Here is a 15,088-nt window from a genome sequence, read left to right on the forward strand (position 1 = left end):
GCAGTTAGTAGCTCCATTTGTAAGCCACTATGCCACAAGGGCTCCTTTATCATTGTGTTTTGTTTTTACTCTCACAGCACCTCCTCATGACTAACGTTCATTCCTTTCTAGGCTTTAAGATTCACGGGAGTAAGCATCAAATTAATATGACAGTCTGGCATAGAGTAGACGACCTTAAATATTCTTGAGTGAATTAATAAAGTCAAGAGAAATGAGGGAAGAGAGGAAGGAAGAAAACAGTTAGATGTCTTCTATTACAGCCAAACACTCCATCCAGCGCACTGAAGGATGGAGTGTTTAGACTGATATGGCAGTTGCTGAGGAAGAATCAGGAGGAGCTTCTCATTAATATACTATGATCTTTCTGGAAGACAAAAAGAGGCAGCAGCAGGGCCCACTCACTCTTATACCTGTCAGCTTTGCTTTCAGCGTTGTTCTTGCTAAGGTTTCAATGCCGACATCACGACCCTGAGGCCCAATGAAGTGCACACAATAAATTCCCATGAATTGACACTCTCCTGCTTCAACAGAGACCCTCATAATATCTCACACTTGCTTTGCCAACTGGACATCTTTTACTAAGTATGGAAGATGAATATTCTAAAAGAGTCTTTCAAGGAAACACGGTAGAATAATTCTTCAGAAAATATCCAGCTTCTGTTTGCGATTAAGAATGCTTGTGGAGTCTGGGAACGGAGCCCTTGAATTGTTCCTTTCACTCCTATCTTGACTTCAGATAATGCTCCGGCAAGGTGCAGGGTGAGGTTAGAAAGAGGTGGTGATAGTGTGACAGGAGCGGAACATGTGAGGTTTAGAACTTAATTCCATTCAAGACAAGGAACATTTATTAAGCACTTACTGGGTTGAGTGGATCAAAATAATACCAAGCGTCAGACACGGTGTTAATAATTAAAATGCTTTATGTAATTAATGTGCCAGGTAATCAATTATCTCATTTAATCCCATCCACCCTATAGTAGCTATTGTACTACTACTATCTCCTTTTTACAGAGGAGGAACTAGCGATGGAGAAATTAATAAAAAGCGTGCACCAATTAAAAAAAAAAAGGAAAAAGATAAAGAATACCATGCCCAGGGGCCCATAAACCTTAAGCGGTCAAGCCAGGAATCTAAGTGACCATCTGCCCTCCAACCTGTGCCCCTAGACACCTCTGGGAGGAGAACGACCGTGTGGGGCTGCGAAGGCGAACCTACCGGGAGACAGTTGTGATCATTGAGAAGCTTGCTGCCCAGTGTGTTGCTGCATAGCAAGCACCGGACTCTCATGTTCCTCGGGTGCCATCAAGTCCGTCCAACTCATAGCGACCCTGTATTTCTTATCATTCTTTTTCAATCGTTTTATTGGGAGCGCTTACCGATAGGATAACAAGCCATCATTCAATTAGATCAAGCATAATTGTATAATTGCTCCCACCGTCATTTTCAAATCTTGTAATTCTTTATAATTCTAGTATCTTCCTTTTTCATGGAAAACAAGTTTACTTTGACTCTAGAAACCCCTTCTGGCCACTTGACCTGCCATTCTGGTCATAGCTTATTGAATAAAAAAATATAGAGGAAGGGAGGCTCTTTTAAGGCAGAAGAAATATCCTCTAAGATGTTCCTGACGGACAGACTCACATTTTCCAGGAATGGATAAAACGCTGGTGTGGGGAGAGAAAAAGAGGGAGAGAGTATCTATACATCTATAAGGAAGACCCATCAATAGAACTGTTCAACAAATTTACCAACCACCAAAGCCAATGAGAAAGAAACGGAAGAATTCTACCAATTATTCAGTCTGAAACTAATCGAGCATGCAATCAACATGCATTGATAATTGTTGGAAATGAAAAACCACAAGGAGTCATAGTTGGAAAATATGGCCCAGGTGATAGAAATGAAGCTGGAGCTCACACGACGGAAAATTGACAGCAGCGCCTTCGTCACAGCACCATTTTCCACAACATAGATGGTGACTGTCCATGTGGCTCTCCCCAGTTGAAACACACAAGAATCAAAGGTATTGACAATGAATATTGAAAGTAACCATGGATGGCCAGAAGAACAAACAGGTCTGTCTTGGAAGAAGCACTGTCAGAATGTGAAATAGAAGTAGAGATGACGAGACTTGGTCTCTCATACTTTGGACATGTTATCAAGAGAGATCAGTCGCTGCAGAAGCACACTGTGCTGGTAAAGTAGACGGGCAGAGAAAAAGAGGAAGATCCTAGAGAAGCGGATCGATAGCGTGGCTGCCACAATGGGCTCACGCGTAGGGGCAATTGTGAAGATGGCGCAGGACGGGGCGGTCCTTCAGTCTGCTGTGCACCGGGCTGCTGCGAGTCAGAGCGGACTCGATGGCACACAACACCAGTGACAAACCAAGGCCAGAGGCCAGCTGTGGACCCCACAATCAATTGTTGATAGGTAAGTCAGGTTGAAGCGGAATACAATTAACACCAGTCCATTAGGTCAAAGCAGGACCTTGAGTATATTCCACCTAGATTCAAAGTCCATTTCAAGGACACTGGAGTGTTAAGATATGTGACAAATTAAACGGCTGCCAATCTTATCTGTCTAGTGTCAGGTGTTGTGTCCTCGGGTACCCTGTAAAACTTAGGGTAAGGAGTCCTTCTTTCACCAATGCCGTGAATAGGAGGCGGTCTGAACACACCTCCCTTCCTAGAAGTGCCTAGGGCATCAGCTGTCCACGTGGGGTCCCTGGGCCCACCGTATAATTGCTCTGTGCATGTTAGCATGCGCTTTCCCCTCTCTGAGCCTTGATTTTTCTCATGTGTAAAGTATGATAAGACAATGACGGTGCCACTCTTAGAGAACTTTGTAAAGTAAATGAACTACTCTATTCTCGGATCCATCCAAGCTTTAACATCTTCTGTCCTTAAACTTCTCCCCTTCTCCAACACACAGGCTGCATCCCTCTCCTTTCAGAAAGCCACGTCCTTCCTGCTGTCATATTTCACTCCGAATATTTCCGTCACCTCTGTCCTCCCCTCCTTTCCCTTCCCTGCAGCTAAGCCTGAACTTTCATTGTCCACGAAAAGCCTTCATGAAACTTTCCTTGAATTTTTCATCTACAGACAGAGACTCCCCAGCAGCCCTCTGTTGAAAGGACTTAGACCTTAGAGTCAAGAGTGGATTATCCAATATAGCAGGGTAACTAACAATGGACTTATTGGTGCTTACTGTGGTGAACAATTTCATATGCTTTCCCCTACATCATCTGAATAAGTAACTCTCAACACCTAATTGACATCAAGCCAATTCTGACTCACAGTGACTCTCTATAGGGTTTCTCAGGCAGTAAATCTTTACGGAGGCAGACAGCTTCATCTTTCTCCTGAGGAGCAGCTGGTGGTTTTGAACCACTGACCTTTTTGGTTAGCAACCCAACACTTAACTCCATAGCACCATAGGGTTCCTTTTAGTACTGGGACTTCCCCTGCCACTCCCACCCCCTCCCCACCTCCCACCCCTAAACCAAAACAAAATAGTGAATTGATTTTTGTAATCCAGCATAACCTGATAGAAATGTTACAAGGTAGCAAAAGGTAGACAAATGCACTTGAAAATAAAATAGTATCATTTTTTTCCCCCCAGCTAGATTTCTCTTTCAAAGGACAAGATTCAACAGTGGCGCCAGTCTTAGTGGTCTAAGCCGCACAAATGCTTTGTGCTTCCACTGATTTGCTTCACAAGGAGTAACCGGATTCTCCTTTTGAAAGTGACATGAACCCTAAATACCTGAAAGGCTATCCTCCTTTGTAAATTAATCTGAGTGCAAATAAAGCCATTCATTCCAAGGTCAAGCGTTTCCTGATCCTTTATTTAAAGAAACTAAATTCGTGTGAAATGGCACTAAATTACAGGTACCCGATCCATTGAAACTAGTATTTTCCAGGCTTCAAATTGTCCACTTGTGAGCAACCTCTATCTTCGGTTTGTCAAGTTTGAAAATACTAGCGATTCCGATATTCCTGTACCCGTTGACTATGATCCATGGATGGGCAGTGGCGTCTGGCTCAGAGCAGCCTTAAAGGGCAGAGTAGAACTGCCCCATAGGGGTTTGCAAGCTGCAGTCTCTGCAGAAGCAGACATCTTTCTGCCAAGTAACTGCTAATGAGTCCAAATCACCAACCTTTCTGTTAGCAAATGAGTGCTTAATTTAGTGGGTTCTAATTGCCTAGCGGACATTTTCACTTAGCTGCCTTCACAGGTAACTCAATATCCACATGCCTCAAAAGAATGACAACTTCCTTTTTATCCCTAATGTCTGTTAAGGACATCTCTGAGCGAGAAACTGAGATTTACTCTTCACTAGTCCGCTCTTATTCAGATCCGAAGTCTAGCTGCTTTTCCTTCTCATTCCTTCAACCTCCACATCCCTCCTTCACCTGAACTGGCTTAGGGCGTCCTATCGTCATCACCGGTTGAGTTATTGAGACACAACGACTTACCTCTGGCGTCCTAGGTTTATTCCACCCTCTCTCTTGTCTCTCTGGATCCCACACTCTCATGGTGCTACACTCCCCTGTCTGCCACGCCCCTACCCCCAACCCCTTAAATGATTTCCTACTATCTTCTACCAGTGTTTTTTCAGGAGGAAGAGGTTCCCTCAAAATTTCAGGAATGAGGAAAATTATTTATTGTACCGGACAATATTGATTGCATTGTATTGGATGCTAACCCTCCGGAGCCACTGCCTACTAAATACCAGTGGAAGTCCCCAATCACCATAGCAACCCCCAAATGTGCACGCACTGTCCAAACATGCCCTGTAACTGTGCCAGTCGATCACCATCTCTGAGCAAAGTCCATCAACTTAGGGTAGACTACAAGACTTGGCCCTTACCTTGACTTCTAGCCTTATGGTCTCCTACCTCACAGGGAATTTCTCCTCACAGTAACCGTTGGCCTGTTCCGTCTGCACAGATGGGACAAGGGCTTCTCCTCTGTGTGCACCTGGCATCCTGGGAGCATCATCACAGCCCTGGTCACATCTGCGTCTGTCTGACTGGTCCACTAAGATTGTTGAGGGCTGCTGGAGTAGGCACAGATGCATTCTCTTGGCCCACCCTTAAGTTCGTCTCCTTTCAAGGAAAACTGAGAGGACTTCAACACGTTTGTTTAATCATCATATAATTACCCATGATCATTTAATTCTATTTTTCCATGAACATTTTGTAGCCCCTCATATTAGTTTCATGGACCAAACTGCCACAAATTGGCTGACTTAAAACAACAGAAATGTAGTATCTTACAGTTCTGGAGGGCGCACATCTGAAATCAAGGTGTGGACCGAGCTGAGCTCATTGGGAAGGCTCAAGGGGAGATTCTTTGCTCGTCTTGTTCTGCCTTGGTAACTCCAGGTGCTCCGTGGCCGTGGTTGCATCGTTCCAATCTCCAACTTCATGTTCACACCACCGTCTCCTCTCTGTGACTTCTTTTCTGTCCTTGTTAAAGGGTCATTGTCATTGGATTTAGGACCCATCCAGATAATTCAGGATGGGTGATCCCATCTCAAAAGTTTTTAGTTTACATGCATCTACAAAGATTCTTTCCCCAAATAAGCTCACAATCACAAGTATCCAGAGGAAGGAGGCAGCTACATCATTTTTGGGGTCGAGCAACCATTCAACCCTCTACACTACCCCAACCCTGAGAATTATCAGCTCCTTCAAGTTCTAAGGAATCAACTGCACACGAGAACCCTGTTAGATCTGGTGACCTGATTATTGAAAATTTCCATGGGCCACTAAGAATGAGCCCACCTTCACACGGCCATGTCTGTCTATGACACCTCTGAGCTAGAAAATGAGACCCATTTTTACTAGTCCCTAGCTCTTACTCAAACAGAAAGTTTAGCTGCTTTGTCTACTAATCCCTTCCAATGCTCACAGTCCAATTCTTTCTCCTTCATTCATATTTTTCTGTATTCCCCATAACTGTTTTCTCCACTGAGTGAAATGCTACAGAAAAAGCCGAGTAGATGACCCCCATCTTGCTGGCGCCCAGCTTCCTAGGAGGGAAAGTGGCAGGCAGCGAGGGCCGAGCCATGATGATTAGGTACCACGATGAAAGGGACAGATGGCGATGGCTTAGAGACCCCTGAGCTATGGAAAGAGGTTGCACACTAGGTCCAAGTCCTTTCAACACCGGGGTCTGCTCTGTGCATCTCTGTCTACGGGTGAAATCGTAGAGGGGATTTAATGAGAGTATTGGTACTTACCACTGGATTATGAGAGACAGTTCCATTTCACAGGGGGAAAGAGAAGTAAAACACCCCCAACTGAGACCATATGTGGGACAGGAGGGGGCTGGGCTTCTAAAGAAAAAAGGGATAGGATTTGCCTGCTCAGGAGGAGGAGGCTACCCCTCCTCTGTCAGATCATCCTACTGTGGTGGCTAGTATGTTGCTATGATGCTAGAAGCGAGGTAACCAGTATTTCCAATATCAGGGGAGACAAGTTTCAAGGAAGCTTCCAGATGAAGACAGACTAGGAAGAAAGTCCTGGCAACCTACCTCCAAAAATTAGCTGCTGAGAATCTTACAGAACGCAATATAACGCTGGCTGGCTCATTTGCTGTAGATAAATGAAGAGTGATCAAGGACCCTGGAGAAGGACATCTGCCTGGGGAAGGAGGGTGGGCAAGGGGGACCCTCAGTGACTTGGACTGGCATCAGAGCTGCCATAATGGACTCAGTGGTGCTGGAACTGTGCGGGGGATGCAAGAGAGAAGGTGATTGCCCCCGGCTGTCCATAAGGTGGCCGTGAGTCTGAGGGAAACTGGGTGGAAGTTGGAGAGCGGGGTATAAAATCTGAAGGAAGAGACAGACAAGAACAAACCGTGGGAGGCCCTCAGAACCAGTGGGTGGACAGAGGGATAGAAGTGTGGAAGGAGTTTTAGAAGAGTCAAGAGGAATAAGAGTTGAGAATTGAAAAGTAGGATTTTTTTTTTAAGAAAACTCTTCAAGACAGAAGACAGCTTTAAAAAGTGGTGAGAGTCAGACACCAGAAGTCACCCCAAGATAACTTTGTGCTGGGGCTAGAAATGATAGCAGCAGTAATAGTAGAAATCCCTGTGAGGTTGATTTACGAATTGTTGCGGCCATTGCAGAGAGAGGACTTTCAAATGCCTCCACGGAGCCTGGGAAACCCAGGGACGAGGACACTCAGGAGTTGAGATTAAAAATACTGCCAGCGGACTTTGGGCATGTGGAGCTGCACTGCTGTTGTGTCGAGCTATGGAAATAGAAGCGTCCAGCTGTCTGTGAGAGCTGCCCTGTCGCTGCCGCAGCTTCGTCCTGTCACCGTCTGTCTTCATGGGCTGCCTCCCAATTGCTCCTGGGACGACGGCTTCCTGTTAACTCCACCGAGGCATCCTCTTGCTTATCTCGGAGGTGAGCTTTCCTTTCATTTCTGATACTGAGTCTTGAGTCTTTTTGTGTGCTGGCACTGGTTTCCCACACTTTTTCATGATTGAAAAAGGAGCGTGAGAGGAAGGCAGGGCAACAGCCTTGGATGTATTTATTCAGCAAGTATTTGTGGGGGGTCCACTTTGTGACAGGCATTGCGCTAGGTGTGGGGCATCTTATCACGAGTAGAACAAACCTGGCCAGTCCTGTTGTGGGAACGAGCCCCTGAAGGTTGATGGTTGAAATCCACCCAGAGGCACACAGGAAGAAAGGCCTGGTGATCTGTTTCCATAAGGACACAGCATTGAAAACCTGATGGAACACAATCCTAATCCGCGACGAGGACTCTACTCCACAGGGATGTTCTGTTGTTTGATTGATATTGTTCATGGTGGGGAGGATAGATGCCAAACTGCAAGGTGAGGGGTGATGGTGGAAGGTGCTGGGTGGTCAATGCAAAGCAAGGGAAGCGTAGGCTTCTGGGAGCATGAAACAGGAAAGTCCGAAGACCCGGAGAGATTACTGAAGGCTTTCCAAGAAGAAGCACCTTTTAAGTGGAGTCGTGGAGGGCACTTGGGAGCTCTCCAGGACCAGGCTAAGAGCACAAGACCAGGGGGCACCATTCACAGTAGGGTCTGTGTGATGGTGCCCCTCTGAGGACGGACAAGAAGGAAGACCAGAATGAGGGCTGGGAAATACGGTAGAGTACTGTAGGGTTGGACTCTACGCAGAGGCAAATCTTGGGAAATGCATTGCTGTTCGGGTCTCGCCAAGATCCTAGAGTTGATCTGACTTGAGAGACTGACTCCTGCTAACTAACCTCACAGGCGTTAAAAGTTATCAACCAACCTACCTGTTTTGTTAGTTTTCACGAGAAATTCGATTGTACATCTGTCATGCAGCCCAGAGATTGACAGCTTTGAGGGGCTGACTCATCCTAGCTAAAGGCATTCGTACCGGCAAACCAATCCGCCCATTGGTTGATTTCCTATAAGGGTTGGAGTTGCTCTGTCAAGCGAACTGGAGATTGACAGACTGTCCCATCCCTGTGTGGGGAGCTCCCTCAGAAGCCCAATTACCCCAGGGTTCCTTGGCGAGCCTGGAATCAGAGGAACGAGCTGTGAGTTGCATGACCTGAAGATTTCAGGATCTCTGGGCCTGGCTGTCGGAGGCACCCTTTTCTTGTGCAAGTCTGGTGTGGTGGGAAAATTCGCGACTGGAACCTTCATGGGACACGGTTCTATTCAAACACACACCAGGTCCTGCGAGGCTGAGTCTGGCCCCTGCTAACTCCCGGATGTCTCCTTTCTGCTGTGCCCAGTGCTGCCCATACGCGCGATCCAATTTGGTATTTGGGGTTGCTGTGACAACTCTACAGCTTTAGGGAAAGCTGAAAGCAAATGAGCCTTTAACCAGATTCAGAGTAGGGTAGCTTTGGGAAATAGCATTAATCTAAAACATAGTCAGTCATCCACAGAGATTAACATCCCCCATCCAGGCTTACTGCTTGAAGTGCTTTTTTGGCTAGCGTTTGTGCGGGCCAGAGATATCCTGCCCTGTCCATTGGCAGCACACCCTGAAGTGACCAGGCTCTGACGTCACCACAGGAGTTCTTTTTCAGGTTGGAGGCTCAGTGTGGTGGGCACAGTATTGCACACACCTCCACTCCATCCCCGTACACTGTGACAGATCCAGTCTTGCAAGAGTGGTTTCCTGCGTGTCTGTCAGTGGGTGGTACTGTGGTGGCTTAAGCATTGCTGTGAGGCTGGAAGCTATGTCACTGGTATTTCCAATGCCAGCAGGGTCACCCAAAGTGAACAGGTTTCATTCAGCAGGGCTTCCAGACTCAGAACGGACTATAAAGAAAGAATAGGCGGTCTACTTTTGAGGGATTAACTACCGAAAAACTTATGAATAGCAACAGAACACTGAGATATAGTGCCAAAAAATGAGTGCCCCAGTTTAAATTCTCTCTCTCTCTCTGTCACACACACACACACACACACACATACACACACACACACACACACACTAAACAACCCAAACTCACTGTCATGAATCAATTCTGACTGATAGTGGCCCTATCAGGCAGGGTAGAACTGCCCACATGGATTTTGGAGACTGTAACTCTTTACAGGAGTGTACAACTGGGGAGGGGCTGCCTCTTCAAATTCGAGTTGAGCATAAAGATGAAATGAAGTAAAGCTTTCAGGACATGATTTAACATTAGAAAAAAATAGCTGCAAACATCCATTACTAATCTATGTGCAAAGTACGAAGTATGAATCTAGAAAAATGGGAAGTTATAAAACATGAAATGAAATGCATAAAAATTGATATCTTTAGGCATTAGTAGCTGAAATGGACTGATACTGACCATTTTAAATCTGAAAATCACACGGTTTACTATGCTAGGGATGGACAATTCAAGGAGAATAGCATCACATTCATTATCAAAAAGTACATTTTAAGGTCTATCTTGAAATATAGTGCTGCCTGCGATAGGCTAGTATCTACACATCCAAGAAAATCCAGTTAATACAACTAACATACCAACCACTAAAGCCAGTGATGCCAAAATTGAAGGCGTTTACCAATTTCTTCAGTTTGAAATTGATCAAGCATGCAATTAAGATGCATTAATAATTATTGGCCATTGGAATGCAAAAAAAATGGAAACAAGGTGAAAGAGAGAGTAGTTGGAATGTATACGTTGGAATATATGACTTTGGATAGAAATGAAACTGGAAATAGCCTGGTAGAGTTGTGCAAGACCAATGACTTATTCATTACAAATACCCCTTTTCAACAACATAGCCAGAGACTCCACACATGGACCTCACCAGATGGAATGACCGGGAATCAAAGAAATGACAGCTGTAGGAGGAGACCATGGAGAGCTCCATATCTCCAGCCAAAAAGAGGCCAGGGCTGACTCTGAAATAGGTAATCAATTGCTCATATGTAAATTCAAGCTTAAGTTGATGAAAATTAAAACAAGTCCAGGAGAACTAAAATATGACCGTGGGGACACCCACTTGAATTTCGAGAATATCTCAAGAGTAGATTTGACACATTGATCACTAATAACAGACCACCTGTTCTGCTATGGGAAGACACCAAGAAAATCATAGATGAAGAAATCAAGAGGTCATTAGAAAGATAAGAAAGAAATAAAATATCAACTTGAATGTCAAAAGAGACTTTGAAACTCGATCTTGAACATAAAGTAGCTAACGTGAATGAAAGAAATAATGAAAAAGAAGAGATCAATAGAAAATTTCAAAAAGCAGTTCGAGAAGACAAAATAAAGTATTGTAATACAATTATCTGGAGCTCAAAAACCCCGAAGAAGAACATGCTCAGTGTAGTTCAAGCTGAAAGAAACGAAGCAAAAATTTAAAGTTTGAGTCGTAATGTTGAAGGATTCTAAGAGCAAGCTAGTGAATGTTGCAGAAAGCATCAAAAGAAGATGAAAGGAGTACCCAGAATTCCTATACCAAAAATAATTGATCGGCATACAACCATTTCACGAGGTAGCTAATGATGAAGAACCAATAGGACTGAAGGAAGAAATCCAAGCTATACTGACTGAAGGCAACAGTAAAACACAAGGCTCCAGGAATTGATGGAAAACCAATGGAAATGTTTCAATAAGCTGATGAAATACTGGGAGAACTCACTCACTCACCTATGCCAAGAAATTTGGAAGAAAGATAGCAGGCCAATTAATGAAGAGATTCACATTTGAGCCCAAGGAAAAGTGACCTGAAAGAATGGGACAATTATAGAACAATATCACGTGCAAGTAAACATTTTGTGAGGATAGTTCCGTTGTGGCAGTGCACTGAAAGGGAGCTGCCAGAAATGCAAGCTGGATTCAGAGGAGGGTGTGGCACAGTGTCATTGCAGACATGACTTGGGTCTGAAAGCAGAGGATCCTAGGAGGATAGCTATTTGCATTTACATGGCTTTTCAGAGGCATTCAACTATGTGGACCATAACAGACTATGGATAACATGGAGAAGAACGAAAATTCCAGAACACTTAAAATTGTGCTCAGATGAAGATTGAACTTAGACCAAGAGGCACTTGTGTGACTCGAACAAGGGAGTACTGCATGGTTTAAACTCATCGGAGGTGTGCGTCAGGGTTGTCGTCTTTCCTCATCCTTATTCAATCTGTATGCCAAGACGATGCTCCGAGAACCTGGACCATAAGAGGGAAAATGTGGTATCAGGATGGAAGGGAAGGTTATGACCAACCCACTGTGTGCAGATGATCCAACCTTGCTTGCTGAAAGTGAGGAGACCATTTTGAGGAATGTTATTGGGAGGGGGTGGGGGCAGAACAAGACCATAGTTTGGGAGGACACCGAGTCTACTGGCATAACGTAGTTTACAAAGACAAGGTTGCATATCCTACTGGATAAGTAAAGACTGGGATCTTAGAGGCTCTTAGGCTGCCATCTGACATGTAATCCCTGATCTCTCCCATCGAAGAAGTGAAGAGTGGTGCCAATAGAAAGGCCTATGGAAACAGTCAGATGGACTAAAGAAGCACACAAACACCAGCCTCCATAACCGCGAGACCAGAGTAACCCACGCCACCCAGTTAACACCACCACCGGCTCTGGAAATCACGATGTCAGAAGCTCCTGGATATAGTGCGGAAAAAACTGGAACAAAACTCAAATCATAAAAAAAGACCTTGCTTAGAAAAAGACGGACAACAGAAAAGTGGGTGAAGGGAGACGTCGGACAGGGCAAGATATGACAAAATAACAATTTATAAATTATCAAGGGCTCATGAGGGAGGGGGAGCGGGGAAGGAGGGGAAAAATGAGGACCTAATGCCGGGGGTTTAAGTGGAGAGAAAATGTTTTGAGAATGATGAGGGCAATGAATGTATAAATGCACTTTACACAATTGATGTGTGTATGGATTTTGATGAGTTGTATGAGTCCCTAATAAAATGATTTTTAAAAAGAAGGAAAAAAAAAGAAAGTAAATGTCTAGAAAAGAATGGAGCTAAAAAAAAAAAAAGAAAGAAAGAAAGAAAGAGACAGGTGGGACCCCAAAGATTACGGCCCTTAGTCACCCTTCAGGTCTGGAACTGAGCTCATACTTGTGCTAGAATCATCAACCTGTGTGTTAGTCCGGATGGACCAGAGAAATTAATTCATGGACACTCATGGGTGTCTAAGGAAGAGCGTTATATGAAAGAGTAATTGTATATTGAGCAAACCTCCCAGCCCAGTCTAGATCAAGTCTATAAGTCCAATATTAGGTCATATGTCTGATACCAGTCTGTAAATTCCTCTTCAGACTCATGCAAGATACGCAATGGAAGATCACAGGCCAGTGGGTGGAAAGTCTTGTGGATCAAGTGGCGGTGGAAGCATCTCACCACTGGCGTGGGTCTCCACGTGGCTCCTCCAGCTCCAAGGATCTGGTTGCCATCAGCACAGCTCCATGTGGCTTGTCAACAGGAGAACGAAGCAGAGGGTGTGGGTCTGGCCTCTAGTGAGTTGTTTATCTCCATAGCGCCTCTAAATGAGGTCATCAAGCTGTGACCTGATTGACAGGCTAAACTCCACCCCTTCACTATTAATCGTCTCAAGTTGACACCAAATTATGTAACTACCACAACAACATTTAAAATAAAAGGGGCAGCACTGACCCAAGAAGAAAGTTCAGAAGGTTAGGGGGGGCAAAAAAGAGGAATGTAAACAAGAAACACAGAGAGAAATCAAAATAAGTGATGGTTGCATTGAGGGGCTTGCAATGGATGGGCTGAAATAAAATGTATATGAATTATGAAATGTAAAATCGACCATTTGATTTGTAAGCCTTCACAGAATTCATGATAAATATTTTCAAAAGAAATTAGCCTCCCAAGATACGATAGTGTTCGTGGCAAAAGCACTCTGATTGCATGAAGGGCTTTGAGAGTGTAGCATTTACTGGTGGTGCGGGTGGACTTGCTGTGGTTGAACTGGTGAGCCCAGACACAACAGGAGAAAACTTTCTAGGCTTGTGCCATTCTCGTGGTTGGTTTCTGAGCGAATCCTTGTGCTCCACGGGGTTTTCCCTGACTGGTTCTCAGAAGCGGATCCTGAGGTCTTTCTTCTTGGTCCGCTTTTGTCCGGCAGTTCTGCTGAAACTTGGTCCGCATCCTACTATCAGACTGGTGGCGGCTGCCCCTCGCGTGCATTGTCGAGGAATGAAACCCAGTTCTTTCTGATGGAAGGCGATACTCTTCCGTTGAACTGCCAGTGCCCCAGGGGGGGATAAAACTCCTTATCAGGAAAAATGGGAAGCAGGCGACTAAAAGGACATGTGATAAGCAAAAAGAGGATGCACACACAGATTGCATTGAAGAGACTATCATACTAGTTTGGAACGAGGCCCCAAGTCAATGAACATAGTGGCCTCTAGAGGACGCTTTCCTTGCTCTCAGAGCACAGGCTCTCCTCTGAGTGCCCGGGAGAAAGGATGCCCTGTAGGCATGTTGACTTTCGGATCTGTAACCCAAGGAGCTCTGGCGGTACTACGCATTAGACATCGGACTGCTAACTGACGGGGTTGGTGGCTCGAACCTACCTAGCACTCCTAGGGGGAAAGATGAGGCTCTCTGGTCTAATAAAAATTCAGAGTTGAGGAAACCCTACATAGGGTCACTCTGAGTTGGATTTGATTCAATAGCAGTGGGTTGGGATGTTTTTTGAACCCTTAGAATTATATGATAATAAAACTGTGTTGTTTGTGCTACTAAGTGTGTGGTGCTCTTAGCAGCAGTAGGACAATAAAGAATAAACTTTGTTTCTTCCATTTCCGTTACCTAACTGGCAATGTCAACTACACTTTCTAAAGCACCGATACTTCTGAACACATCCTAGAGACTGGTGGTAGGCAGCAGGTCCTCAGTGTTGGTACAGGGAGAAGAATTATGCTTCCCCAAACAGCGCAGAGTTAAAAATCTCCTGTCCATGGCTGCCTACAGCCTGAGTGGTGATTCCATGCGCAGAGCTCCAAATGCGGCTCCACTGTCACTGCCCTGCTCTCACACAGCCCTCCTGGGGTGCTGATGACGAGTCGGGCTGCCTTTGAAGTGCGTTGTTCACATCAGCTCTACGGGGTCTTCACGTGAGAGGAGAAATTGGACGAAGATTCTCATCATGATGCAGGTTTCGTATCAAAAGTGCACAGTCAACGGACTGGAACAGGAAATAATTAATCAGGACATTACAGAACAGTGAAGCATAATTAATTCATACAAAAGAACATGAGTGTGCAGTTTTCAATGCCAGAGTGATTTTATTTCCCAGCAAATTTAGTTCAAGATAAACAAACATCAGAGTAATCTTTTCAGGTTTTTCATGACTCATGGGGTTCCTTCTTCCTTGACAGTTACCCCAAATATTATTCAACTCATCATACCTTCACGTTGATCACATGCTAGAAGGAAAGAGCTCTGCTCTTAATAGCTAAGAAATTATGTCTGTCATAGAAACCTCTTTCCAGTGTGTGTGTGTGTGTGTGTGTGTGTGTGTGTGTGTGTGTGTGTTAGGAGAAAACTTGTGCGCTAAGTGCTGAATAAAACCCAGAGGGAAATTTGCTTCCTGCCCAAATATCGTAAAATCTAAGC

Source organism: Echinops telfairi, unplaced genomic scaffold, assembly GCF_000313985.2.
Source record: "Echinops telfairi isolate 266 unplaced genomic scaffold, ASM31398v2 ScPeMD7_6;HRSCAF=24_0, whole genome shotgun sequence".
In the NCBI taxonomy this organism is placed as follows: Eukaryota; Metazoa; Chordata; class Mammalia; order Afrosoricida; family Tenrecidae; genus Echinops; species Echinops telfairi.